The sequence below is a fragment of the Anomaloglossus baeobatrachus genome, chromosome 4 (assembly GCF_048569485.1).
Source record: "Anomaloglossus baeobatrachus isolate aAnoBae1 chromosome 4, aAnoBae1.hap1, whole genome shotgun sequence".
NCBI classification, from domain to species: domain Eukaryota; kingdom Metazoa; phylum Chordata; class Amphibia; order Anura; family Aromobatidae; genus Anomaloglossus; species Anomaloglossus baeobatrachus.
In genome coordinates this window covers 246,975,854-247,001,468 of record NC_134356.1, presented here as the reverse complement: position 1 = coordinate 247,001,468, position 25,615 = coordinate 246,975,854, and positions in this window count along the sequence as shown.

Sequence of the window (25,615 nt, the reverse complement as noted above, 5' to 3'; positions counted from 1 at the left end):
CTGATTTTTACTGTTTAAAATCATCAGATCCAATTATATATCGATCACAGTTTTCAAATAATGTATATTACCATAAACGATAGAACATACTCCGTTCTTGATAATAATCTGAGTCATATAAAGTAGCAATGCCTTCAGGAAAAAAATAAAACATTGATCAAGAGTTGATTAGTAGTGATGAGCGAGTACTAAAAAGCTCGGGTGCTCGAGGCTCGGGCCGAGCATCCCAAGATACTCGTGTACTCGGCCCGAGCACCGAGCCCAATGTTATCCTATGGGAGACCCGAGTATTTTTATGAAATGACCCCCGGCAGCATGTAGAAACCCTAAAAATGTCACAAAAGTCTCAGAAGAGTGCTCAAATGACATGGCAACAGCATAGGGAAGACCCCTTGAAGCATTTATCACTCAAAAGTCACAGCTGTGAACAATTTTGTCCGCGTTTTACGCCATTTTTACGGACTCACCAGAAAACCGTCAAAAATGACACCAAAATGAATTTTCATGGCGGAAATGTTAAGGGCACATACCCAATAGTGAGATAGAGCTGGTGTATGTTACTTTTGGATTTTACGTGAAAACATTGTGTGGCACTCCGATGTCCCTGAGAAGAGACGTACATGAAGGCCTCTTGAGTCTAATGTGCCCATTTTGAGGAAGTGAGTCTTTGTAGTATTTTCCTTTGCCAGGGCAGTCCAAAATTGTGAGGTTCACCAATGCCCCTGCATACAGACGTGCATGAGGGCCTGTAAACCTGAAGTGCCCATTGTAAGGAAGTGGGTCTATTGTAGTATAGGCCTTTGGCAGGACAGCCAAAAATTGTGAGGCTCCACATTGTCCCTGGATAGAGACGTGCATGATGGCCTGTAAACCAGAAGTGCCCATTGTAAGGAAGTGAGTCTATTGTAGTATAGCCCTTTGGCAGGACAGCCAAAAATTGGGAGGCTCCACATTGTCCCTGGATAGAGACGTGCATGAGGGCCTGTAAACCAGAAGTGCCCATTGTAAGGAAGTGGGTCTATTGTAGTATAGCCCTTTGGCAGGGCAGCCAAAAATTGGGAGGCTCCACATTGTCCCTGGATAGAGACCTGTTAGGTTATTAGTGCGTCCGTGCTTGCATTTAAAAACCGCACGTGTGTGCCTGTTGGTGGCAGCGTTCAGGTGCACTTGTGTGCGTTTTGCACAAACTTGGATATAACGCACAAGTCTACTGAATACACATCAGCACAGCATTGAAAAATGCGCAAGGGCGTTGGCAACGAACAAGGAAGTGGATGCGATGGTGGTGCAGGCAGAGACCGAGGTCGTGTGCAAGCTCTAATTTCGCCACAACAAAGGGCCACATCTACTCGCTCGCACGTCCTGTCCCAAATTCTTGGGGACCGCAGCTGTACACCGCTCTTGAACCAAGACCAGTGTCAACAGGTTGTTAGTTGGATAGCGGATAATGCTTCCAGTCAGATTGGCACCACCACAAACACTCTGTCTTCCACACGGTCAAGTGTCAGTAGCCGTGATACTGCACCGCACATTTCAGAACCTGATCCTCCTTCCTACCACCAGGCCGAGTACACGTCCACGGACATTACTGATTCCACACTTGGACACTCGGAAGAGCTGTTCACGTTTCCATTCACACATTCTGGCCTCTCGCCAGCTCCTGTTGAAGTGGGCCATGACGAGATTGTATGTACAGATGCCCAAATATTTGAGCAGCCACGTTCTCACGAAGTTGGCAACGTGTCTCAACAAGGGGTGGACGATGATGAGACACAATTGTCAGGAAGTCAGGAGGAGGAGCAGGGTGCGGAAGAGGAAGACGACGTGGTGGATGATCCAGTAACTGACCCAACCTGGCAGGAGGATATGCAGAGCGAGGACAGCAGTGCACAGGGGGAGGGAGGCGTAGCATCCCAACAGGCAGTAAGAAGCAGGGTGGTGGCCCCAGGCAGACGTCAGGCAACTGTTCCCCGGAACAACAAAACGACACAAGGTGCCTGTACAAATGTTAGGTCTTCCCGAGTCTGGCAGTTTTTTAAGTTGGCTCCAGATGATTCTAAAAAGGCCATTTGCAACACCTGCCATGCTAGCATCAGCAGGGGTACCAAAACTAGCAGCCTGACCACCACCAGCATGATCAGGCACATGTCAGCCAAGCACCCGACTTTGTGGGATGTACAACAGAGTCGAGGAGCAGTGCTTGCTGATGTCACTGCTACGTCTTCGCTTGTTGTGCAAGCGAGCCATTCCCCTGTCCATGCTGCCCGCGAACAAGCCTCCTCCAGCCCTGCACCTGCAGTTGCCCACGCAGAAATAACACCATCATCAAGCACGTCCTTGTCCCAGCGCAGCGTTCAGTTATCCATTCAGCAAACCTTTGAACGCAGGCGCAAATACACTGCCAACGCCCCACATGCCACACTTCTAAATGCTAACATTTCGTGACTGCTTGCGCTGGAAATGTTGCCTTTTAGGCTGGTGGAGACAGAAGCATTCCGCGACCTGATGGTGGCAGCTGTCCCACGTTACTCGGTCCCCAGCCGCCACTATTTCTCCCGGTGTGCCGTCCCCGCATTGCATAACCACGTGTCACAAAACATCACACGTGCCCTGAACAACGCTGTTTCAGCCAAAGTCCACCTAACCACAGACACGTGGACAAGTGCTTGTGGGCAAGGCCGCTACATCTCGTTGACGGCACACTGGGTTAATATTGTGGAAGCTGGGACCCAGTCTGAGTGAGGGACGGAACACGTCCTTCCCACACCAAGTTTTGCAGGCCCTACCTCAGTCAGGGTTTCACCCACACTCTACAGCTCCGGAATGTCATGCTCCTCAGCCTCCTCCTCCTCCTGCGCATCCTCATCCACTTTACCCTCCACACTAGTCCCAAGTTGGAAGTGTCGCGGGCGGAGGAGGGGACGCTGCGCTCTCCCACTGCTCGGGTCCGGCTGCCGCTGCTCTATGGCTGCTGCTGCTCGGTGGCTCGAGCGATGGCCGGATCCCGGGGACTCGAGCGGCGCTCCTCGCCCATGAGTGAAAAGGGGTGGTTTGGGTTTTGGGGATATTGTCCGTGACGCCACCCACGGTTGTGGTGATTGTGTGGACACCACCGCTGCTCTGGACGGTGATCCCAGGAGCGGTGACAGGGAGCAGCTTTGTTGTTATTTCTCCCCTCCGTGGGTAGGGGGGTTGGTTGTCCCGGGGCCCGGTGATGGGGTAGAGATGGATGACAGGCGGGTTGCGGGGCCTGATGAGGTGCAGGGTCGCAGGGGCAGTGCTGTGCCGCACGGCACGGAGGCACTCACTCAGCCCAATGATGATGACACAGTTCACGGTAAAACAAGCGGCTGGATGGACAGGTCCCTCGGACGTCTGAGGTTGTTCCTCCCTGCAGGTTAGTGATGACTGTCTCTCCCTGCACCTAAGTTCAGTGTTGGTAGCGATGGGTTCCCACCGGTAACCCGCTCCCCGACCTGAATATGGGCCGGAGGAGCCCCTTTTGCCCGCAGGCGCTGGCCCTGGGAGACGGTTACCCTTGGCGGTGGCGGTGTCTCCCCTTCACGGTTGGACGGTTGCCTTCTATCGGGACTTGGCTGTTTGGAAACCCGGAGGTCCCCTTCACTAACGGATTTGGCAAATTCACGGCGACTCCAAGCCTTGCTGGGATCCGAAAGGCCCCTGCCAATGGTGCTGGCTTCTCTTTGTATACCGGTCCGGTAACGCCGGGTCACCACCCGTCCACGGTCCTTACGGCAGACTCCAATCGGCCTCCACTGCAGACAGTCACCACCACCTGCCAACCTTGCTGTCCTGTCCGGGCCACACACCCGGACCAACTTCAGGCTCTTTGCTGTCACTTTTCTCCTCTCTACTACTTTCCTCCTTCCACTTCCTTAGCTTATCTCTCACTGCCTGTGTTTTCCCTCCTCCAGGAATGTGAACTCCTTGGTGGGTGGAGACCAACCGCCTGGCTCCACCCCCTGGTGAGGACAACAGCCCCTGGGGAAGGCAACAAGGATTTTGTGTTTTGACTATGATGTGCCTGCAGGGAGTGTGGGGTGTGTAAGTGTTGTGCTCTGTGGCCCCTGGTTTGTCCAGGGCGACACAGAAGCACTGCAGCACTGCCTCGGCGAAGCGGCAACAGGCTGTGCTGAAGCTAATCTGCATAGGTGACAAACCCCACAATGCAAAAGAGGTGTGGACAGCTCTGAAACAGCAGGCAGATCACTGGCTCACACCTCTGAACCTAAAGCCAGGAAAGGTCGTGTGTGACAATGGCCGGAACCTGGTGGCGGCTTTGAGGCGAGGCCAGCTGACACATGTTCCATGCGTGACCCATGTGCTCAACCTCGTGGTTCAGCGGTTTCTAAAGTCATACCCAGAGCTGTCTGATCTGCTGGTAAAAGTTCGCAACCTGTCTGCACATTTTCGAAAGTCACCTACTGCTTCAGCCGGCCTTGCCGGCTTTCAGCGCCGTTTGCATCTTCCGGCTCACAGACTGGTGTGTGATGTTCCCACGCGTTGGAATTCAACTCTGCACATGTTGGTCAGGATATGTGAGCAGAAGAGGGCAGTTGTTGAGTACCTGCATCACGTATGCCGTTGGGAAATGGATCAAACTCCACACATAACACCTGAGGAGTGGAGATGGATGTCCGACCTATGTACCATCCGCCAAAACTTTAAGGACTCCACCAAGATGGTGAGCGGCGATGACGACATTATTAGCGTCACCATACCGCTTCTCTGCCTTCTAAAATGGTCTCTGCTCAAAAACAAACATGATGCATTGCAGGCGGAGCGCGATGAGTTGGAGCAAGGAACAGTAGTGGGTGTGGGTGATAACACACAGCCCAGCCTCGTCTCATCACAACATGCAGTGGAGGACTATGAAAAGGAGGAGGATGAAGACATGGAGCAACTCTCCGGCCAAATTGAGGATATGACATGCACACCAGTCATATCCTAGGTTCAGCGTGGCTGGCCGGAGGACAGGGTAGATGAGGAGGAGGAGGAGGAGGAGGAGGAGGACAGCATGTTCAGTCATCATGTTGGTCAGGATACTAAAGTGATGGCTGTTAAGTGTCTGGCGCACATGGCTGACTTTATGGTAAGCTGCGTGTCTCGTGACCCTCGTGTTAAGAACATCTTGGCCGACAATCATTACTGGTTGGTAACACTGTTAGACCCACGCTAAAAGGAGAACTTTATGTCTCTTATTCCCGAGGCGGAGAGGTCAGGCAAAATGCAGCAGTTCCGGAAGGCCATAGTCACGGAAGTAGGCAAAGCATTCCCCTCACAAAACGCTAGCAGCATAGGTCAGGAATCAGTGGACAACCAAGGCATACAGCCGAGAGGGGCACAAGTCCAATCTGCCAGAGGTAGGGGAACAGTCTTTAAGATGTGGGACAGTTTTCTCAGCCCCTCACGTACCACAGCCCTTGAGGTGCGGGGTAGTGCCACAAGAAATCCTAAGTCTGCCCAGATGCTCAAGGAGTACCTTGCAGATCGAACAACTGTACTCCGACATTCCTCTGTGCCTTACAATTATTGGGTATCCAAGCTGGACACGTGGCATGAATTGGCTCTCTACTAGAGATGAGCGAACTGGTCGCGGTTCGGCTCGAGGCCGGTTCGCCGAACGGGGATCCCGTTCGAGTTCGGTTCGTCGAACGTTCGACGAACCGAACTCGAACGTATAGGCTAGAATGGGAGGCAATCACAAACACATAAAAATGCATGATAAATGTACACAAACAGTTAATAAACATTGCCATAACACTTACCGGTCCTCACGATCCCTTCTGCACTCTGTCTCCTGCCACTATTCCATCCGATGATCGCTGAATCCTCCCGGTGACCTGCACTGCCAGCAGAGATGCAGGACCTATCGTGACATCAAAATAGCCATGTGACCAGTCACGTGGCTATTATCTCATTGGCTACAGACTGGTCACATGACTATGACACGTCATGTAGGACCTGCGAGTGCATCTCTCCGGTACACGGTGCACATATGTGTATCGCCGTGTACCGGCGACATGCTCTAGCACACGGTCGACTCCCCGTTCCGTTAGGGACCGGCTGACACAGCCGGTCATTAACGGAGATCACCGTTGCCATAGCAACGCAGTTAGCGGTGACGTCACCGCTAACCGCGGCTCCGAGAGCACCGTTGCTATGGTAACGCATCTGTCAGCGTTACCACTAGCAGCCAGCAGTGATCACTCACGGAGTGAAGGCTGCACGCTGCTTCCCGATTGTAGTGATGATTGTAGTGAGGATGGAGGTTCCCCAGCCCCAAATGATGAGCTGGTGAATCTCATCCTTCCTCACTACAATCGTCACTACTACTACACTAGTGAGGATTGTAGTGAGGATGGAGGTTCCCCAGCCCAAAGTGATGAGCTGGTGAATCTCATCCTTCCTCACTACAATCGTCACTACTACTACACTAGTGATGATTGTAGTGAGGATGGAGGTTCCCCAGCCCCAAGTGATGAGCTGGTGAATCTCATCCTCACTACAATCGTCACTACTACTACACTAGAAAGAAAGAAGACAGAAGAGCAGGATCGTGGAGGGCTGACCGGGGGTAATAAAGATGGAGTCTCTAATGTGTCTGTGTATTTATTTCTATTAAAGTATTTTTTCTCTGTGTGGTGTCTTTTTTTTAACCCTTTATTGGAGATTCTTAATGGCCGGGTCAAACGTGCCTGACATTAAGAATCTCTGGCTTAATACTGGCTGGTAAAACAAAGCCAGTATTAACTCATGATTACCCAACAAGCCACCCGGCTCCAGGGCTGTTGGAAGAGTTGGATACAGCGCCAGATGATGGCGCTTCTATGAGAGTGCCATTTTCTGGGACGGCTGCGGACTGAAATCCGCAGCAGAGGCGCCCACAAACCTCGGGCTAACCTGTGCTGCGGATTCCAATCCCCAGCTGCCTAGTTGTACCCGGCTGGACACAAAAATAGGGCGAAGCCCACGTCATTTGTTTTTTAATTATTTCATGAAATAAGTGAAATAATTAAAAAAAACGGGCTTCCCTATATTTTTGGTTCCCAGCCGGGTACAAATAGGCAACTGGGGGTTGGAGGCAGCCCGTGGCTGCCAGCTGTACCTGGCTAGCATACAAAAATATGGCGAAGCCCACGTCATTTTTTTGGTGGGCAAAAAAATTCTGCATACAGTCCTGGATGGAGTATGCTGAGCCTTGTAGTTCTGCAGCTGCTGTCTGCTCTTCTCCATACAGACAGACAGCAGCTGCAGAACTACAAGGCTCAGCATACTCCATCCAGGACTGTATGCAGAAGTTTTTTGCCCCCTGAAAAAATTATGTGGGCTTCGCCATATTTTTGTATGCTAGCCAGGTACAGCAGGCAGGTACGGCTGCCCCCAACCCCCAGTTGCCTATTTGTACCCGGCTGGGAACCAAAAATAAAGGGAAGCCCTTTTTTTATTATTTCATGAATTTCATGAAATAATTAGAAAACAAATGACGTAGGCTTCGCCCCATTTTTGTGTCCAGCCAGGTACAACTAGGCAGCTGGGGATTGGAATCCGCAGCACAGGTTGGCCTGAGCTTTCTGGGCCCCACTGCTGCGAATTGCAGTCTGCAGCCGCCTCAGAAAATGGCATTTTCATAGAAGCGCCATATTCTGGCGCTGTATCCAACTCTTCCAGCACCTGCCTGCTATACCTGGCTAGCATACAAAAATATGGCTTTTTTTGTAGTTTTTTGGCAAAAAAAATAAAAAATGCTTCCCTGGATTTTCCATTGCCAGTGAAGGTAACACCAAGCAGTGGGGGTTAGCAGCCAGTAGCTGCTTGGATTACCCTTAGCTAGCAATACAAAAAATGCAGCAGGAGCCCATATTTATTTTTTTTAATTATTTATATAAATAACTAAAAATAAAATGGGCTTCCCTGTATTTTGATTGCTGGACATCACAGTGCTGTAAAAATAAATCTTTAAAAAAATGACGTAGCGCTCCGCGGTATTTTTGATTCTCAGCGCAGATAAAGCAGACAGCTATGGGTTGCCACCCCCATCTGCCTGCCGTTACCTTGGTTGGCAATCAAAATACAGGGAAGCCCATTAATTTTTTCTATTTAAAAAATAGTTAAAAAAAAAAATGACGTGGGGTCCCCCCATTTTTGATAGCCAGCTAGGGTAAAGCAGACGGCTGTAGCCTGAAAACCACAGCTGGCAGCTTTACCGTGGTTGGGGATCCAATGTGGAGGTCCCCTCAGGCTCTTTTTTATAATTATTTTATAAATATTAATAATTACACAAAAAAAGTAGGGTCCCCTCCAAATTGGATCACCAGCCAAGGTAAAGCGGACAGCTGTGGTCTGGTATTCTCAGGGTGGGAAGGTCCATAGTTATTGGGCCTTCACAGCCTAAAAATAGCAGGCCGCAGGCACCCCAGACGTGGCGCATCCACTAGATGCGCCAATCCTGGCGCTTCACCCCAGCTCATCCCGTGCCCTGGTGCAGTGGCAAACGGGGTAATAAATCGGGTTGATACTAGCTGTAAAGTCACCTGAGATCAAGCCCAGCAGTTTGTGATGTCATGGCGTCTATTAGATACCCAACATCATAAACTGTCAGTACTAACAAAAACAAAAAATCGACAAAAGAAATTTATTTGAAAAAACAGTCCCCAAAACATTTCCTCTTTCACCAATTTATTGTAAGAAAAAAAATAAAGGGGTCCCACGACGACTCTGGACCGTCTAGAATATGGGGGGGAGACACTCAGGGAACGTATCCCCCATTTTCTAGGAGTGCGGACCCTTCATGTGAGGAGTGTGGGTGCAATGAATCTGCACTCACTCTCCCCGGGTCCACAGCAGCAGAGTCCATGTCGTAATGGTTGCTACCAAAGCTGCAATGCCCTGCTCATGAGGTAAGGGCATGCCTAATCAGGAGAACTACTGTAGAGGAAGCTCTGCTCACTGGTATATAGGTGCTCAGAGGTAATAATAGATAAAATTAGTGAGTAACCTCGGCACTCTAAATCTCCCAGACTAAGTCAGTAAGTCCCAATGGATAGTAATGCAAAATCACTCTTTATTGGTCCGTATTAAGAACATTTTTTTTTTCATAAGCATATATGTTTTTGTCCAAAACAAGTTACAATTGACGTTTCGGCCTGAACCTTCGTCAGATTGGACTTATCTGCATATAATCATGAAAAATGACAATAATCAGTATCACATAAGAGTGAGAGAACAATAACATAAACTCGAACAATGTAGAGGTACAATTGGCATGCAGCAAAAAAAATTGCAACACAGCAAGAAATGAAACACATGATACAAATGTCATAATACAGTACAAGGACAATATAGTAATGACAAATATGGGGTCAGAGTAGACTTAGACAGCTCTGGTACGAAAGAGATGTCAATCATAAAGTAACATGTGCAGTAGGTGTAGAGCTACAGTATGCATGGCAGAGCTAATGGGTAGACCGACCATAGAAAAAGAACGGAGAAAAAGTGGAGAAAAAATGGAGAAAAAGTGGAGAAAAAAATGGAGAAAAAGTGGAGAAAAAGTGGAGAATAAATGGAGAAAAAATGGAGAAAAAGTGGAGAATAAGTGGAGAATAAGTGGAGAAAAAGTGGAGAAAAAAATGGAGAAAAAGTGGAGAAAAAGTGGAGAATAAATGGAGAAAAAGTGGAGAAAAAGTGGAGAAAAAAATGGAGAAAAAGTGGAGAAAAAGTGGAGAATAAGTGGAGAATAAATGGAAAAAAAGTGGAGAAAAAGTGGAGAAAAAGTGGAGAATAAGTGGAGAAAAAGTGGAGAATAAGTGGAGAAAAAGTGGAGAAAAAGTGGAGAAAAAGTGGAGAAAAAAATGGAGAAAAAGTGGAGAAAAAGTGGAGAATAAATGGAGAAAAAGTGGAGAATAAAAGGAGAATAAATGGAGAAAAAGTGGAGAAAAAGTGGAGAAAAAGTGGAGAATAAGTGGAGAAAAAGTGGAGAATAAGTGGAGAAAAAGTGGAGAAAAAGTGGAGAAAAAAATGGAGAAAAAGTGGAGAAAAAGTGGAGAATAAATGGAGAAAAAGTGGAGAAAAAGGTGGAGAAAAAGTGGAGAATAAATGGAGAAAAAGTGGAGAAAAAGTGGAGAATAAGTGGAGAAAAAGTGGAGAAAAAGTGGAGAAAAAGTGGAGAAAAAGTGGAGAAAAAAATGGAGAAAAAGTGGAGAAAAAGTGGAGAATAAATGGAGAAAAAATGGAGAAAAAGTGGAGAATAAGTGGAGAAAAAGTGGAGAAAAAGTGGAGAAAAAAATGGAGAAAAAGTGGAGAAAAAGTGGAGAATAAATGGAGAAAAAGTGGAGAAAAAGTGGAGAAAAAAATGGAGAAAAAGTGGAGAAAAAGTGGAGAATAAGTGGAGAATAAATGGAAAAAAAGTGGAGAAAAAGTGGAGAAAAAGTGGAGAATAAGTGGAGAAAAAGTGGAGAAAAAGTGGAGAAAAAGTGGAGAATAAGTGGAGAATAAGTGGAGAAAAAGTGGAGAAAAAGTGGAGAAAAAAATGGAGAAAAAGTGGAGAATAAATGGAGAAAAAGTGGAGAATAAGTGGAGAATAAATGGAGAAAAAGTGGAGAAAAAGTGGAGAAAAAGTGGAGAAAAAGTGGAGAATAAGTGGAGAAAAAGTGGAGAATAAGTGGAGAAAAAGTGGAGAAAAAGTGGAGAAAAAGTGGAGAAAAAAATGGAGAAAAAGTGGAGAAAAAGTGGAGAATAAATGGAGAAAAAGTGGAGAATAAGTGGAGAATAAATGGAGAAAAAGTGGAGAAAAGTGGAGAATAAGTGGAGAAAAAGTGGAGAATAAGTGGAGAAAAAGTGGAGAAAAAAATGGAGAAAAAGTGGAGAATAAATGGAGAAAAAGTGGAGAAAAAGTGGAGAAAAAGTGGAGAAAAAGTGGAGAAAAAGTGGAGAATAAATGGAGAAAAAGTGGAGAAAAAGTGGAGAATAAGTGGTGAATAAATGGAGAAAAAGTGGAGAAAAAAATGGAGAAAAAGTGGAGAATAAATGGAGAAAAAGTGGAGAAAAAGTGGAGAAAAAGTGGAGAAAAAGTGGAGAAAAAGTGGAGAATAAATGGAGAAAAAGTGGAGAAAAAGTGGAGAATAAGTGGTGAATAAATGGAGAAAAAGTGGAGAAAAAGTGGAGAATAAGTGGAGAAAAAGTGGAGAATAAGTGGAGAAAAAGTGGAGAAAAAGTGGAGAAAAAAATGGAGAAAAGTGGAGAAAAAGTGGAGAATAAATGGAGAAAAAGTGGAGAAAAAGTGGAGAAAAAGTGAAGAAAAAGTGGAGAAAAAGTGGAGAATAAATGGAGAAAAAGTGGAGAAAAAGTGGAGAAAAAGTGGAGAATAAGTGGAGAAAAAGTGGAGAAAAAGTGGAGAAAAAGTGGAGAAAAAAATGGAGAAAAAGTGGAGAAAAAGTGGAGAATAAGTGGAGAAAAAGTGGAGAATCAATGGAGAAAAAGTGGAGAAAAAAGTGGAGAAAAAGTGGAGAAAAAGTGGAGAAAAAGTGGAGAATAAGTGGAGAAAAAGTGGAGAAAAAAATGGAGAAAAAGTGGAGAAAAAGTGGAGAATAAATGTAGAAAAAGTGGAGAAAAAGGTGGAGAAAAAATGGAGAAAAAGTGGAGAAAAAGTGGAGAATAAATGGAGAAAAAGTGGAGAAAAAGTGGAGAAAAAGTGGAGAAAAAGTGGAGAAAAAAATGGAGAAAAAGTGGAGAATAAATGGAGAAAAAGTGGAGAATAAGTGGAGAATAAATGGAGAAAAAGTGGAGAAAAAGTGGAGAAAAAGTGGAGAAAAAGTGGAGAATAAGTGGAGAAAAAGTGGAGAATAAGTGGAGAAAAAGTGGAGAAAAAGTGGAGAAAAAGTGGAGAAAAAAATGGAGAAAAAGTGGAGAAAAAGTGGAGAATAAATGTAGAAAAAATGGAGAAAAAGTGGAGAATAAGTGGAGAAAAAGTGGAGAAAAAGTGGAGAAAAAGTGGAGAAAAAAATGGAGAAAAAGTAGAGAAAAAGTGGAGAATAAATGGAGAAAAAGTGGAGAAAAAGTGGAGAAAAAAATGGAGAAAAAGTGGAGAAAAAGTGGAGAATAAGTGGAGAATAAATGGAAAAAAAGTGGAGAAAAAGTGGAGAAAAAGTGGAGAATAAGTGGAGATAAAGTGGAGAATAAGTGGAGAAAAAGTGGAGAAAAAGTGGAGAAAAAGTGGAGAAAAAATGGAGAAAAAGTGGAGAAAAAGTGGAGAATAAATGGAGAAAAAGTGGAGAATAAGTGGAGAATAAATGGAGAAAAAGTGGAGAAAAAGTGGAGAAAAAGTGGAGAATAAGTGGAGAAAAAGTGGAGAATAAGTGGAGAAAAAGTGGAGAAAAAGTGGAGAAAAAGTGGAGAAAAAAATGGAGAAAAAGTGGAGAAAAAGTGGAGAATAAATGGAGAAAAAGTGGAGAATAAGTGGAGAATAAATGGAGAAAAAGTGGAGAAAAGTGGAGAATAAGTGGAGAAAAAGTGGAGAATAAGTGGAGAAAAAGTGGAGAAAAAAATGGAGAAAAAGTGGAGAATAAATGGAGAAAAAGTGGAGAAAAAGTGGAGAAAAAGTGGAGAAAAAGTGGAGAAAAAGTGGAGAATAAATGGAGAAAAAGTGGAGAAAAAGTGGAGAATAAGTGGTGAATAAATGGAGAAAAAGTGGAGAAAAAGTGGAGAATAAGTGGAGAAAAAGTGGAGAATAAGTGGAGAAAAAGTGGAGAAAAAGTGGAGAAAAAAATGGAGAAAAGTGGAGAAAAAGTGGAGAATAAATGGAGAAAAAGTGGAGAAAAAGTGGAGAAAAAGTGAAGAAAAAGTGGAGAAAAAGTGGAGAATAAATGGAGAAAAAGTGGAGAAAAAGTGGAGAAAAAGTGGAGAATAAGTGGAGAAAAAGTGGAGAAAAAGTGGAGAAAAAGTGGAGAAAAAAATGGAGAAAAAGTGGAGAAAAAGTGGAGAATAAGTGGAGAAAAAGTGGAGAATCAATGGAGAAAAAGTGGAGAAAAAAGTGGAGAAAAAGTGGGGAAAAAGTGGAGAAAAAGTGGAGAATAAGTGGAGAAAAAGTGGAGAAAAAAATGGAGAAAAAGTGGAGAAAAAGTGGAGAATAAATGGAGAAAAAGTGGAGAAAAAGGTGGAGAAAAAATGGAGAAAAAGTGGAGAAAAAGTGGAGAATAAATGGAGAAAAAGTGAAGAAAAAGTGGAGAAAAAGTGGAGAAAAAGTGGAGAAAAAAATGGAGAAAAAGTGGAGAAAAAGTGGAGAATAAATGGAGAAAAAGTGGAGAAAAAGTGGAGAAAAAAATGGAGAAAAGTGGAGAAAAAGTGGAGAATAAATGGAGAAAAAGTGGAGAAAAAGTGGAGAAAAAGTGAAGAAAAAGTGGAGAAAAAGTGGAGAATAAATGGAGAAAAAGTGGAGAAAAAGTGGAGAAAAAGTGGAGAATAAGTGGAGAAAAAGTGGAGAAAAAGTGGAGAAAAAGTGGAGAAAAAAATGGAGAAAAAGTGGAGAAAAAGTGGAGAATAAGTGGAGAAAAAGTGGAGAATCAATGGAGAAAAAGTGGAGAAAAAAGTGGAGAAAAAGTGGAGAAAAAGTGGAGAAAAAGTGGAGAATAAGTGGAGAAAAAGTGGAGAAAAAAATGGAGAAAAAGTGGAGAAAAAGTGGAGAATAAATGGAGAAAAAGTGGAGAAAAAGGTGGAGAAAAAATGGAGAAAAAGTGGAGAAAAAGTGGAGAATAAATGGAGAAAAAGTGGAGAAAAAGTGGAGAAAAAGTGGAGAAAAAGTGGAGAAAAAAATGGAGAAAAAGTGGAGAATAAATGGAGAAAAAGTGGAGAATAAGTGGAGAATAAATGGAGAAAAAGTGGAGAAAAAGTGGAGAAAAAGTGGAGAAAAAGTGGAGAATAAGTGGAGAAAAAGTGGAGAATAAGTGGAGAAAAAGTGGAGAAAAAGTGGAGAAAAAGTGGAGAAAAAAATGGAGAAAAAGTGGAGAAAAAGTGGAGAATAAATGTAGAAAAAATGGAGAAAAAGTGGAGAATAAGTGGAGAAAAAGTGGAGAAAAAGTGGAGAAAAAGTGGAGAAAAAAATGGAGAAAAAGTAGAGAAAAAGTGGAGAATAAATGGAGAAAAAGTGGAGAAAAAGTGGAGAAAAAAATGGAGAAAAAGTGGAGAAAAAGTGGAGAATAAGTGGAGAATAAATGGAAAAAAAGTGGAGAAAAAGTGGAGAAAAAGTGGAGAATAAGTGGAGAAAAAGTGGAGAATAAGTGGAGAAAAAGTGGAGAAAAAGTGGAGAAAAAGTGGAGAAAAAATGGAGAAAAAGTGGAGAAAAAGTGGAGAATAAATGGAGAAAAAGTGGAGAATAAGTGGAGAATAAATGGAGAAAAAGTGGAGAAAAAGTGGAGAAAAAGTGGAGAATAAGTGGAGAAAAAGTGGAGAATAAGTGGAGAAAAAGTGGAGAAAAAGTGGAGAAAAAGTGGAGAAAAAAATGGAGAAAAAGTGGAGAAAAAGTGGAGAATAAATGGAGAAAAAGTGGAGAATAAGTGGAGAATAAATGGAGAAAAAGTGGAGAAAAGTGGAGAATAAGTGGAGAAAAAGTGGAGAATAAGTGGAGAAAAAGTGGAGAAAAAAATGGAGAAAAAGTGGAGAATAAATGGAGAAAAAGTGGAGAAAAAGTGGAGAAAAAGTGGAGAAAAAGTGGAGAAAAAGTGGAGAATAAATGGAGAAAAAGTGGAGAAAAAGTGGAGAATAAGTGGTGAATAAATGGAGAAAAAGTGGAGAAAAAGTGGAGAATAAGTGGAGAAAAAGTGGAGAATAAGTGGAGAAAAAGTGGAGAAAAAGTGGAGAAAAAAATGGAGAAAAGTGGAGAAAAAGTGGAGAATAAATGGAGAAAAAGTGGAGAAAAAGTGGAGAAAAAGTGAAGAAAAAGTGGAGAAAAAGTGGAGAATAAATGGAGAAAAAGTGGAGAAAAAGTGGAGAAAAAGTGGAGAATAAGTGGAGAAAAAGTGGAGAAAAAGTGGAGAAAAAGTGGAGAAAAAAATGGAGAAAAAGTGGAGAAAAAGTGGAGAATAAGTGGAGAAAAAGTGGAGAATCAATGGAGAAAAAGTGGAGAAAAAAGTGGAGAAAAAGTGGAGAAAAAGTGGAGAAAAAGTGGAGAATAAGTGGAGAAAAAGTGGAGAAAAAAATGGAGAAAAAGTGGAGAAAAAGTGGAGAATAAATGGAGAAAAAGTGGAGAAAAAGGTGGAGAAAAAATGGAGAAAAAGTGGAGAAAAAGTGGAGAATAAATGGAGAAAAAGTGGAGAAAAAGTGGAGAAAAAGTGGAGAAAAAAATGGAGAAAAAGTGGAGAAAAAGTGGAGAATAAATGGAGAAAAAGTGGAGAAAAAGTGGAGAAAAAAATGGAGAAAAAGTGGAGAAAAAGTGGAGAATAAGTGGAGAATAAATGGAAAAAAAGTGGAGAAAAAGTGGAGAAAAAGTGGAAAAAAAGTGGAGAATAAGTGGAGAAAAAGTGGAGAAAAAGTGGAGAATAAATGGAGAAAAAGTGGAGAAAAAGTGGAGAAAATGTGGAGAAAAAAATGGAGAAAAAGTGGAGAAAAAGTGGAGAATAAATGGAGAAAAAGTGGAGAATAAGTGGAGAATAAATGGAGAAAAAGTGGAGAAAAAGTGGAGAATAAGTGGAGAATAAATGGAGAATAAATGGAGAAAAAGTGGAGAAAAAGTGGAGAATAAATGGAGAAAAAGTGGAGAAAAAGTGGAGAATAAGTGGAGAAAAAGTGGAGAAAAAAATGGAGAAAAAGTGGAGAAAAAGTGGAGAAAAAGTGGAGAATAAATGGAGAAAAAGTGGAGAATAAGTGGAGAATAAATGGAGAAAAAGTGGAGAAAAAGTGGAGAAAAAGTGGAGAATAAATGGAGAATAAATGGAGAATAAATGGAGAAAAAGTGGAGAAAAAGTGGAGAATAAGTGGAGAAAAAGTGGAGAAAAAGTGGAGAAAAAGTGGAGAAAAAAATGGAGAAAAAGTGGAGAAAAAGTGGAGAATAAATGGAGAAAAAGTGGAGAATAAGTGGAGAATAAATGGAGAAAAAGTGGAGAAAAAGTGGAGAAAAAGTGGAGAATAAGTGGAGAAAAAGTGGAGAATAACTGGAGAAAAAGTGGAGAAAAGGTGGAGAAAAAAATGGAGAAAAAGTGGAGAAAAACCCCAGCTCATCCCGTGCCCTGGTGCAGTGGCAAACGGGGTAATAAATCGGGTTGATACTAGCTGTAAAGTCACCTGAGATCAAGCCCAGCAGTTTGTGATGTCATGGCGTCTATTAGATACCCAACATCATAAACTGTCAGTACTAACAAAAACAAAAAATCGACAAAAGAAATTTATTTGAAAAAACAGTCCCCAAAACATTTCCTCTTTCACCAATTTATTGTAAGAAAAAAAATAAAGGGGTCCCACGACGACTCTGGACCGTCTAGAATATGGGGGGGAGACACTCAGGGAACGTATCCCCCATTTTCTAGGAGTGCGGACCCTTCATGTGAGGAGTGTGGGTGCAATGAATCTGCACTCACTCTCCCCGGGTCCACAGCAGCAGAGTCCATGTCGTAATGGTTGCTACCAAAGCTGCAATGCCCTGCTCATGAGGTAAGGGCATGCCTAATCAGGAGAACTACTGTAGAGGAAGCTCTGCTCACTGGTATATAGGTGCTCAGAGGTAATAATAGATAAAATTAGTGAGTAACCTCGGCACTCTAAATCTCCCAGACTAAGTCAGTAAGTCCCAATGGATAGTAATGCAAAATCACTCTTTATTGGTCCGTATTAAGAACATTTTTTTTTTCATAAGCATATATGTTTTTGTCCAAAACAAGTTACAATTGACGTTTCGGCCTGAACCTTCGTCAGATTGGACTTATCTGCATATAATCATGAAAAATGACAATAATCAGTATCACATAAGAGTGAGAGAACAATAACATAAACTCGAACAATGTAGAGGTACAATTGGCATGCAGCAAAAAAAATTGCAACACAGCAAGAAATGAAACACATGATACAAATGTCATAATACAGTACAAGGACAATATAGTAATGACAAATATGGGGTCAGAGTAGACTTAGACAGCTCTGGTACGAAAGAGATGTCAATCATAAAGTAACATGTGCAGTAGGTGTAGAGCTACAGTATGCATGGCAGAGCTAATGGGTAGACCGACCATAGAAAAAGAACGGAGAAAAAGTGGAGAAAAAATGGAGAAAAAGTGGAGAAAAAAATGGAGAAAAAGTGGAGAAAAAGTGGAGAATAAATGGAGAAAAAATGGAGAAAAAGTGGAGAATAAGTGGAGAATAAGTGGAGAAAAAGTGGAGAAAAAAATGGAGAAAAAGTGGAGAAAAAGTGGAGAATAAATGGAGAAAAAGTGGAGAAAAAGTGGAGAAAAAAATGGAGAAAAAGTGGAGAAAAAGTGGAGAATAAGTGGAGAATAAATGGAAAAAAAGTGGAGAAAAAGTGGAGAAAAAGTGGAGAATAAGTGGAGAAAAAGTGGAGAATAAGTGGAGAAAAAGTGGAGAAAAAGTGGAGAAAAAGTGGAGAAAAAAATGGAGAAAAAGTGGAGAAAAAGTGGAGAATAAGTGGAGAATAAATGGAAAAAAAGTGGAGAAAAAGTGGAGAAAAAGTGGAGAATAAGTGGAGAAAAAGTGGAGAATAAGTGGAGAAAAAGTGGAGAAAAAGTGGAGAAAAAGTGGAGAAAAAAATGGAGAAAAGTGGAGAAAAAGTGGAGAATAAATGGAGAAAAAGTGGAGAAAAAGTGGAGAAAAAGTGAAGAAAAAGTGGAGAAAAAGTGGAGAATAAATGGAGAAAAAGTGGAGAAAAAGTGGAGAAAAAGTGGAGAATAAGTGGAGAAAAAGTGGAGAAAAAGTGGAGAAAAAGTGGAGAAAAAAATGGAGAAAAAGTGGAGAAAAAGTGGAGAATAAGTGGAGAAAAAGTGGAGAATCAATGGAGAAAAAGTGGAGAAAAAAGTGGAGAAAAAGTGGGGAAAAAGTGGAGAAAAAGTGGAGAATAAGTGGAGAAAAAGTGGAGAAAAAAATGGAGAAAAAGTGGAGAAAAAGTGGAGAATAAATGGAGAAAAAGTGGAGAAAAAGGTGGAGAAAAAATGGAGAAAAAGTGGAGAAAAAGTGGAGAATAAATGGAGAAAAAGTGAAGAAAAAGTGGAGAAAAAGTGGAGAAAAAGTGGAGAAAAAAATGGAGAAAAAGTGGAGAAAAAGTGGAGAATAAATGGAGAAAAAGTGGAGAAAAAGTGGAGAAAAAAATGGAGAAAAGTGGAGAAAAAGTGGAGAATAAATGGAGAAAAAGTGGAGAAAAAGTGGAGAAAAAGTGAAGAAAAAGTGGAGAAAAAGTGGAGAATAAATGGAGAAAAAGTGGAGAAAAAGTGGAGAAAAAGTGGAGAATAAGTGGAGAAAAAGTGGAGAAAAAGTGGAGAAAAAGTGGAGAAAAAAATGGAGAAAAAGTGGAGAAAAAGTGGAGAATAAGTGGAGAAAAAGTGGAGAATCAATGGAGAAAAAGTGGAGAAAAAAGTGGAGAAAAAGTGGAGAAAAAGTGGAGAAAAAGTGGAGAATAAGTGGAGAAAAAGTGGAGAAAAAAATGGAGAAAAAGTGGAGAAAAAGTGGAGAATAAATGGAGAAAAAGTGGAGAAAAAGGTGGAGAAAAAATGGAGAAAAAGTGGAGAAAAAGTGGAGAATAAATGGAGAAAAAGTGGAGAAAAAGTGGAGAAAAAGTGGAGAAAAAGTGGAGAAAAAAATGGAGAAAAAGTGGAGAATAAATGGAGAAAAAGTGGAGAATAAGTGGAGAATAAATGGAGAAAAAGTGGAGAAAAAGTGGAGAAAAAGTGGAGAAAAAGTGGAGAATAAGTGGAGAAAAAGTGGAGAATAAGTGGAGAAAAAGTGGAGAAAAAGTGGAGAAAAAGTGGAGAAAAAAATGGAGAAAAAGTGGAGAAAAAGTGGAGAATAAATGTAGAAAAAATGGAGAAAAAGTGGAGAATAAGTGGAGAAAAAGTGGAGAAAAAGTGGAGAAAAAAATGGAGAAAAAGTAGAGAAAAAGTGGAGAATAAATGGAGAAAAAGTGGAGAAAAAGTGGAGAAAAAAATGGAGAAAAAGTGGAGAAAAAGTGGAGAATAAGTGGAGAATAAATGGAAAAAAAGTGGAGAAAAAGTGGAGAAAAAGTGGAGAATAAGTGGAGAAAAAGTGGAGAATAAGTGGAGAAAAAGTGGAGAAAAAGTGGAGAAAAAGTGGAGAAAAAATGGAGAAAAAGTGGAGAAAAAGTGGAGAATAAATGGAGAAAAAGTGGAGAATAAGTGGAGAATAAATGGAGAAAAAGTGGAGAAAAAGTGGAGAAAAAGTGGAGAATAAGTGGAGAAAAAGTGGAGAATAAGTGGAGAAAAAGTGGAGAAAAAGTGGAGAAAAAGTGGAGAAAAAAATGGAGAAAAAGTGGAGAAAAAGTGGAGAATAAATGGAGAAAAAGTGGAGAATAAGTGGAGAATAAATGGAGAAAAAGTGGAGAAAAGTGGAGAATAAGTGGAGAAAAAGTGGAGAATAAGTGGAGAAAAAGTGGAGAAAAAAATGGAGAAAAAGTGGAGAATAAATGGAGAAAAAGTGGAGAAAAAGTGGAGAAAAAGTGGAGAAAAAGTGGAGAAAAAGTGGAGAATAAATGGAGAAAAAGTGGAGAAAAAGTGGAGAATAAGTGGTGAATAAATGGAGAAAAAGTGGAGAAAAAGTGGAGAATAAGTGGAGAAAAAGTGGAGAATAAGTGGAGAAAAAGTGGAGAAAAAGTGGAGAAAAAAATGGAGAAAAGTGGAGAAAAAGTGGAGAATAAATGGAGAAAAAGTGGAGAAAAAGTGGAGAAAAAGTGAAGAAAAAGTGGAGAAAAAGTGGAGAATAAATGGAGAAAAAGTGGAGAAAAAGTGGAGAAAAAGTGGAGAATAAGTGGAGAAAAAGTGGAGAAAAAGTGGAGAAAAAGTGGAGAAAAAAATGGAGAAAAAGTGGAGAAAAAGTGGAGAATAAGTGGAGAAAAAGTGGAGAATCAATGGAGAAAAAGTGGAGAAAAAAGTGGAGAAAAAGTGGAGAAAAAGTGGAGAAAAAGTGGAGAATAAGTGGAGAAAAAGTGGAGAAAAAAATGGAGAAAAAGTGGAGAAAAAGTGGAGAATAAATGGAGAAAAAGTGGAGAAAAAGGTGGAGAAAAAATGGAGAAAAAGTGGAGAAAAAGTGGAGAATAAATGGAGAAAAAGTGGAGAAAAAGTGGAGAAAAAGTGGAGAAAAAAATGGAGAAAAAGTGGAGAAAAAGTGGAGAATAAATGGAGAAAAAGTGGAGAAAAAGTGGAGAAAAAAATGGAGAAAAAGTGGAGAAAAAGTGGAGAATAAGTGGAGAATAAATGGAAAAAAAGTGGAGAAAAAGTGGAGAAAAAGTGGAAAAAAAGTGGAGAATAAGTGGAGAAAAAGTGGAGAAAAAGTGGAGAATAAATGGAGAAAAAGTGGAGAAAAAGTGGAGAAAATGTGGAGAAAAAAATGGAGAAAAAGTGGAGAAAAAGTGGAGAATAAATGGAGAAAAAGTGGAGAATAAGTGGAGAATAAATGGAGAAAAAGTGGAGAAAAAGTGGAGAATAAGTGGAGAATAAATGGAGAATAAATGGAGAAAAAGTGGAGAAAAAGTGGAGAATAAATGGAGAAAAAGTGGAGAAAAAGTGGAGAATAAGTGGAGAAAAAGTGGAGAAAAAAATGGAGAAAAAGTGGAGAAAAAGTGGAGAAAAAGTGGAGAATAAATGGAGAAAAAGTGGAGAATAAGTGGAGAATAAATGGAGAAAAAGTGGAGAAAAAGTGGAGAAAAAGTGGAGAATAAATGGAGAATAAATGAAGAATAAATGGAGAAAAAGTGGAGAAAAAGTGGAGAATAAGTGGAGAAAAAGTGGAGAAAAAGTGGAGAAAAAGTGGAGAAAAAAATGGAGAAAAAGTGGAGAAAAAGTGGAGAATAAATGGAGAAAAAGTGGAGAATAAGTGGAGAATAAATGGAGAAAAAGTGGAGAAAAAGTGGAGAAAAAGTGGAGAATAAGTGGAGAAAAAGTGGAGAATAACTGGAGAAAAAGTGGAGAAAAGGTGGAGAAAAAAATGGAGAAAAAGTGGAGAAAAACCCCAGCTCATCCCGTGCCCTGGTGCAGTGGCAAACGGGGTAATAAATCGGGTTGATACTAGCTGTAAAGTCACCTGAGATCAAGCCCAGCAGTTTGTGATGTCATGGCGTCTATTAGATACCCAACATCATAAACTGTCAGTACTAACAAAAACAAAAAATCGACAAAAGAAATTTATTTGAAAAAACAGTCCCCAAAACATTTCCTCTTTCACCAATTTATTGTAAGAAAAAAAATAAAGGGGTCCCACGACGACTCTGGACCGTCTAGAATATGGGGGGGAGACACTCAGGGAACGTATCCCCCATTTTCTAGGAGTGCGGACCCTTCATGTGAGGAGTGTGGGTGCAATGAATCTGCACTCACTCTCCCCGGGTCCACAGCAGCAGAGTCCATGTCGTAATGGTTGCTACCAAAGCTGCAATGCCCTGCTCATGAGGTAAGGGCATGCCTAATCAGGAGAACTACTGTAGAGGAAGCTCTGCTCACTGGTATATAGGTGCTCAGAGGTAATAATAGATAAAATTAGTGAGTAACCTCGGCACTCTAAATCTCCCAGACTAAGTCAGTAAGTCCCAATGGATAGTAATGCAAAATCACTCTTTATTGGTCCGTATTAAGAACATTTTTTTTTTCATAAGCATATATGTTTTTGTCCAAAACAAGTTACAATTGACGTTTCGGCCTGAACCTTCGTCAGATTGGACTTATCTGCATATAATCATGAAAAATGACAATAATCAGTATCACATAAGAGTGAGAGAACAATAACATAAACTCGAACAATGTAGAGGTACAATTGGCATGCAGCAAAAAAAATTGCAACACAGCAAGAAATGAAACACATGATACAAATGTCATAATACAGTACAAGGACAATATAGTAATGACAAATATGGGGTCAGAGTAGACTTAGACAGCTCTGGTACGAAAGAGATGTCAATCATAAAGTAACATGTGCAGTAGGTGTAGAGCTACAGTATGCATGGCAGAGCTAATGGGTAGACCGACCATAGAAAAAGAACGGAGAAAAAGTGGAGAAAAAATGGAGAAAAAGTGGAGAAAAAAATGGAGAAAAAGTGGAGAAAAAGTGGAGAATAAATGGAGAAAAAATGGAGAAAAAGTGGAGAATAAGTGGAGAATAAGTGGAGAAAAAGTGGAGAAAAAAATGGAGAAAAAGTGGAGAAAAAGTGGAGAATAAATGGAGAAAAAGTGGAGAAAAAGTGGAGAAAAAAATGGAGAAAAAGTGGAGAAAAAGTGGAGAATAAGTGGAGAATAAATGGAAAAAAAGTGGAGAAAAAGTGGAGAAAAAGTGGAGAATAAGTGGAGAAAAAGTGGAGAATAAGTGGAGAAAAAGTGGAGAAAAAGTGGAGAAAAAGTGGAGAAAAAAATGGAGAAAAAGTGGAGAAAAAGTGGAGAATAAATGGAGAAAAAGTGGAGAATAAAAGGAGAATAAATGGAGAAAAAGTGGAGAAAAAGTGGAGAAAAAGTGGAGAATAAGTGGAGAAAAAGTGGAGAATAAGTGGAGAAAAAGTGGAGAAAAAGTGGAGAAAAAAATGGAGAAAAAGTGGAGAAAAAGTGGAGAATAAATGGAGAAAAAGTGGAGAAAAAGGTGGAGAAAAAGTGGAGAATAAATGGAGAAAAAGTGGAGAAAAAGTGGAGAAAAAGTGGAGAATAAGTGGAGAAAAAGTGGAGAAAAAGTGGAGAAAAAGTGGAGAAAAAGTGGAGAAAAAAATGGAGAAAAAGTGGAGAAAAAGTGGAGAATAAATGGAGAAAAAATGGAGAAAAAGTGGAGAATAAGTGGAGAAAAAGTGGAGAAAAAGTGGAGAAAAAAATGGAGAAAAAGTGGAGAAAAAGTGGAGAATAAATGGAGAAAAAGTGGAGAAAAAGTGGAGAAAAAAATGGAGAAAAAGTGGAGAAAAAGTGGAGAATAAGTGGAGAATAAATGGAAAAAAAGTGGAGAAAAAGTGGAGAAAAAGTGGAGAATAAGTGGAGAAAAAGTGGAGAAAAAGTGGAGAATAAGTGGAGAATAAGTGGAGAAAAAGTGGAGAAAAAGTGGAGAAAAAAATGGAGAAAAAGTGGAGAATAAATGGAGAAAAAGTGGAGAATAAGTGGAGAATAAATGGAGAAAAAGTGGAGAAAAAGTGGAGAAAAAGTGGAGAAAAAGTGGAGAATAAGTGGAGAAAAAGTGGAGAATAAGTGGAGAAAAAGTGGAGAAAAAGTGGAGAAAAAGTGGAGAAAAAAATGGAGAAAAAGTGGAGAAAAAGTGGAGAATAAATGTAGAAAAAATGGAGAAAAAGTGGAGAATAAGTGGAGAAAAAGTGGAGAAAAAGTGGAGAAAAAGTGGAGAAAAAAATGGAGAAAAAGTAGAGAAAAAGTGGAGAATAAATGGAGAAAAAGTGGAGAAAAAGTGGAGAAAAAAATGGAGAAAAAGTGGAGAAAAAGTGGAGAATAAGTGGAGAATAAATGGAAAAAAAGTGGAGAAAAAGTGGAGAAAAAGTGGAGAATAAGTGGAGAAAAAGTGGAGAATAAGTGGAGAAAAAGTGGAGAAAAAGTGGAGAAAAAGTGGAGAAAAAATGGAGAAAAAGTGGAGAAAAAGTGGAGAATAAATGGAGAAAAAGTGGAGAATAAGTGGAGAATAAATGGAGAAAAAGTGGAGAAAAAGTGGAGAATAAGTGGAGAAAAAGTGGAGAATAAGTGGAGAATAAGTGGAGAAAAAGTGGAGAAAAAGTGGAGAAAAAGTGGAGAAAAAAATGGAGAAAAAGTGGAGAAAAAGTGGAGAATAAATGGAGAAAAAGTGGAGAATAAGTGGAGAATAAATGGAGAAAAAGTGGAGAAAAGTGGAGAATAAGTGGAGAAAAAGTGGAGAATAAGTGGAGAAAAAGTGGAGAAAAAAATGGAGAAAAAGTGGAGAATAAATGGAGAAAAAGTGGAGAAAAAGTGGAGAAAAAGTGGAGAAACAGTGGAGAAAAAGTGGAGAAAAAGTGGAGAATAAATGGAGAAAAAGTGGAGAAAAAGTGGAGAATAAGTGGTGAATAAATGGAGAAAAAGTGGAGAAAAAGTGGAGAAAAAGTGGAGAATAAGTGGAGAAAAAGTGGAGAATAAGTGGAGAAAAAGTGGAGAAAAAGTGGAGAAAAAGTGGAGAAAAAGTGGAGAAAAAGTGGAGAAAAAAATGGAGAAAAGTGGAGAAAAAGTGGAGAATAAATGGAGAAAAAGTGGAGAAAAAGTGGAGAAAAAGTGAAGAAAAAGTGGAGAAAAAGTGGAGAATAAATGGAGAAAAAGTGGAGAAAAAGTGGAGAAAAAGTGGAGAATAAGTGGAGAAAAAGTGGAGAAAAAGTGGAGAAAAAGTGGAGAAAAAAATGGAGAAAAAGTGGAGAAAAAGTGGAGAATAAGTGGAGAAAAAGTGGAGAATCAATGGAGAAAAAGTGGAGAAAAAAGTGGAGAAAAAGTGGAGAAAAAGTGGAGAAAAAGTGGAGAAAAAGTGGAGAATAAGTGGAGAAAAAGTGGAGAAAAAAATGGAGAAAAAGTGGAGAAAAAGTGGAGAATAAATGGAGAAAAAGTGGAGAAAAAGGTGGAGAAAAAATGGAGAAAAAGTGGAGAAAAAGTGGAGAATAAATGGAGAAAAAGTGGAGAAAAAGTGGAGAAAAAGTGGAGAAAAAGTGGAGAAAAAAATGGAGAAAAAGTGGAGAAAAAGTGGAGAATAAATGGAGAAAAAGTGGAGAAAAAGTGGAGAAAAAAATGGAGAAAAAGTGGAGAAAAAGTGGAGAATAAGTGGAGAATAAATGGAAAAAAAGTGGAGAAAAAGTGGAGAAAAAGTGGAAAAAAAGTGAAGAATAAGTGGAGAAAAAGTGGAGAAAAAGTGGAGAATAAATGGAGAAAAAGTGGAGAAAAAGTGGAGAAAATGTGGAGAAAAAAATGGAGAAAAAGTGGAGAAAAAGTGGAGAATAAATGGAGAAAAAGTGGAGAATAAGTGGAGAATAAATGGAGAAAAAGTGGAGAAAAAGTGGAGAATAAGTGGAGAATAAATGGAGAATAAATGGAGAAAAAGTGGAGAAAAAGTGGAGAATAAATGGAGAAAAAGTGGAGAAAAAGTGGAGAATAAGTGGAGAAAAAGTGGAGAAAAAAATGGAGAAAAAGTGGAGAAAAAGTGGAGAAAAAGTGGAGAATAAATGGAGAAAAAGTGGAGAAAAAGTGGAGAATAAGTGGAGAATAAATGGAAAAAAAGTGGAGAAAAAGTGGAGAAAAAGTGGAGAATAAGTGGAGAAAAAGTGGAGAATAAGTGGAGAAAAAGTGGAGAAAAAGTGGAGAAAAAGTGGAGAAAAAAATGGAGAAAAAGTGGAGAAAAAGTGGAGAATAAATGGAGAAAAAGTGGAGAATAAAAGGAGAATAAATGGAGAAAAAGTGGAGAAAAAGTGGAGAAAAAGTGGAGA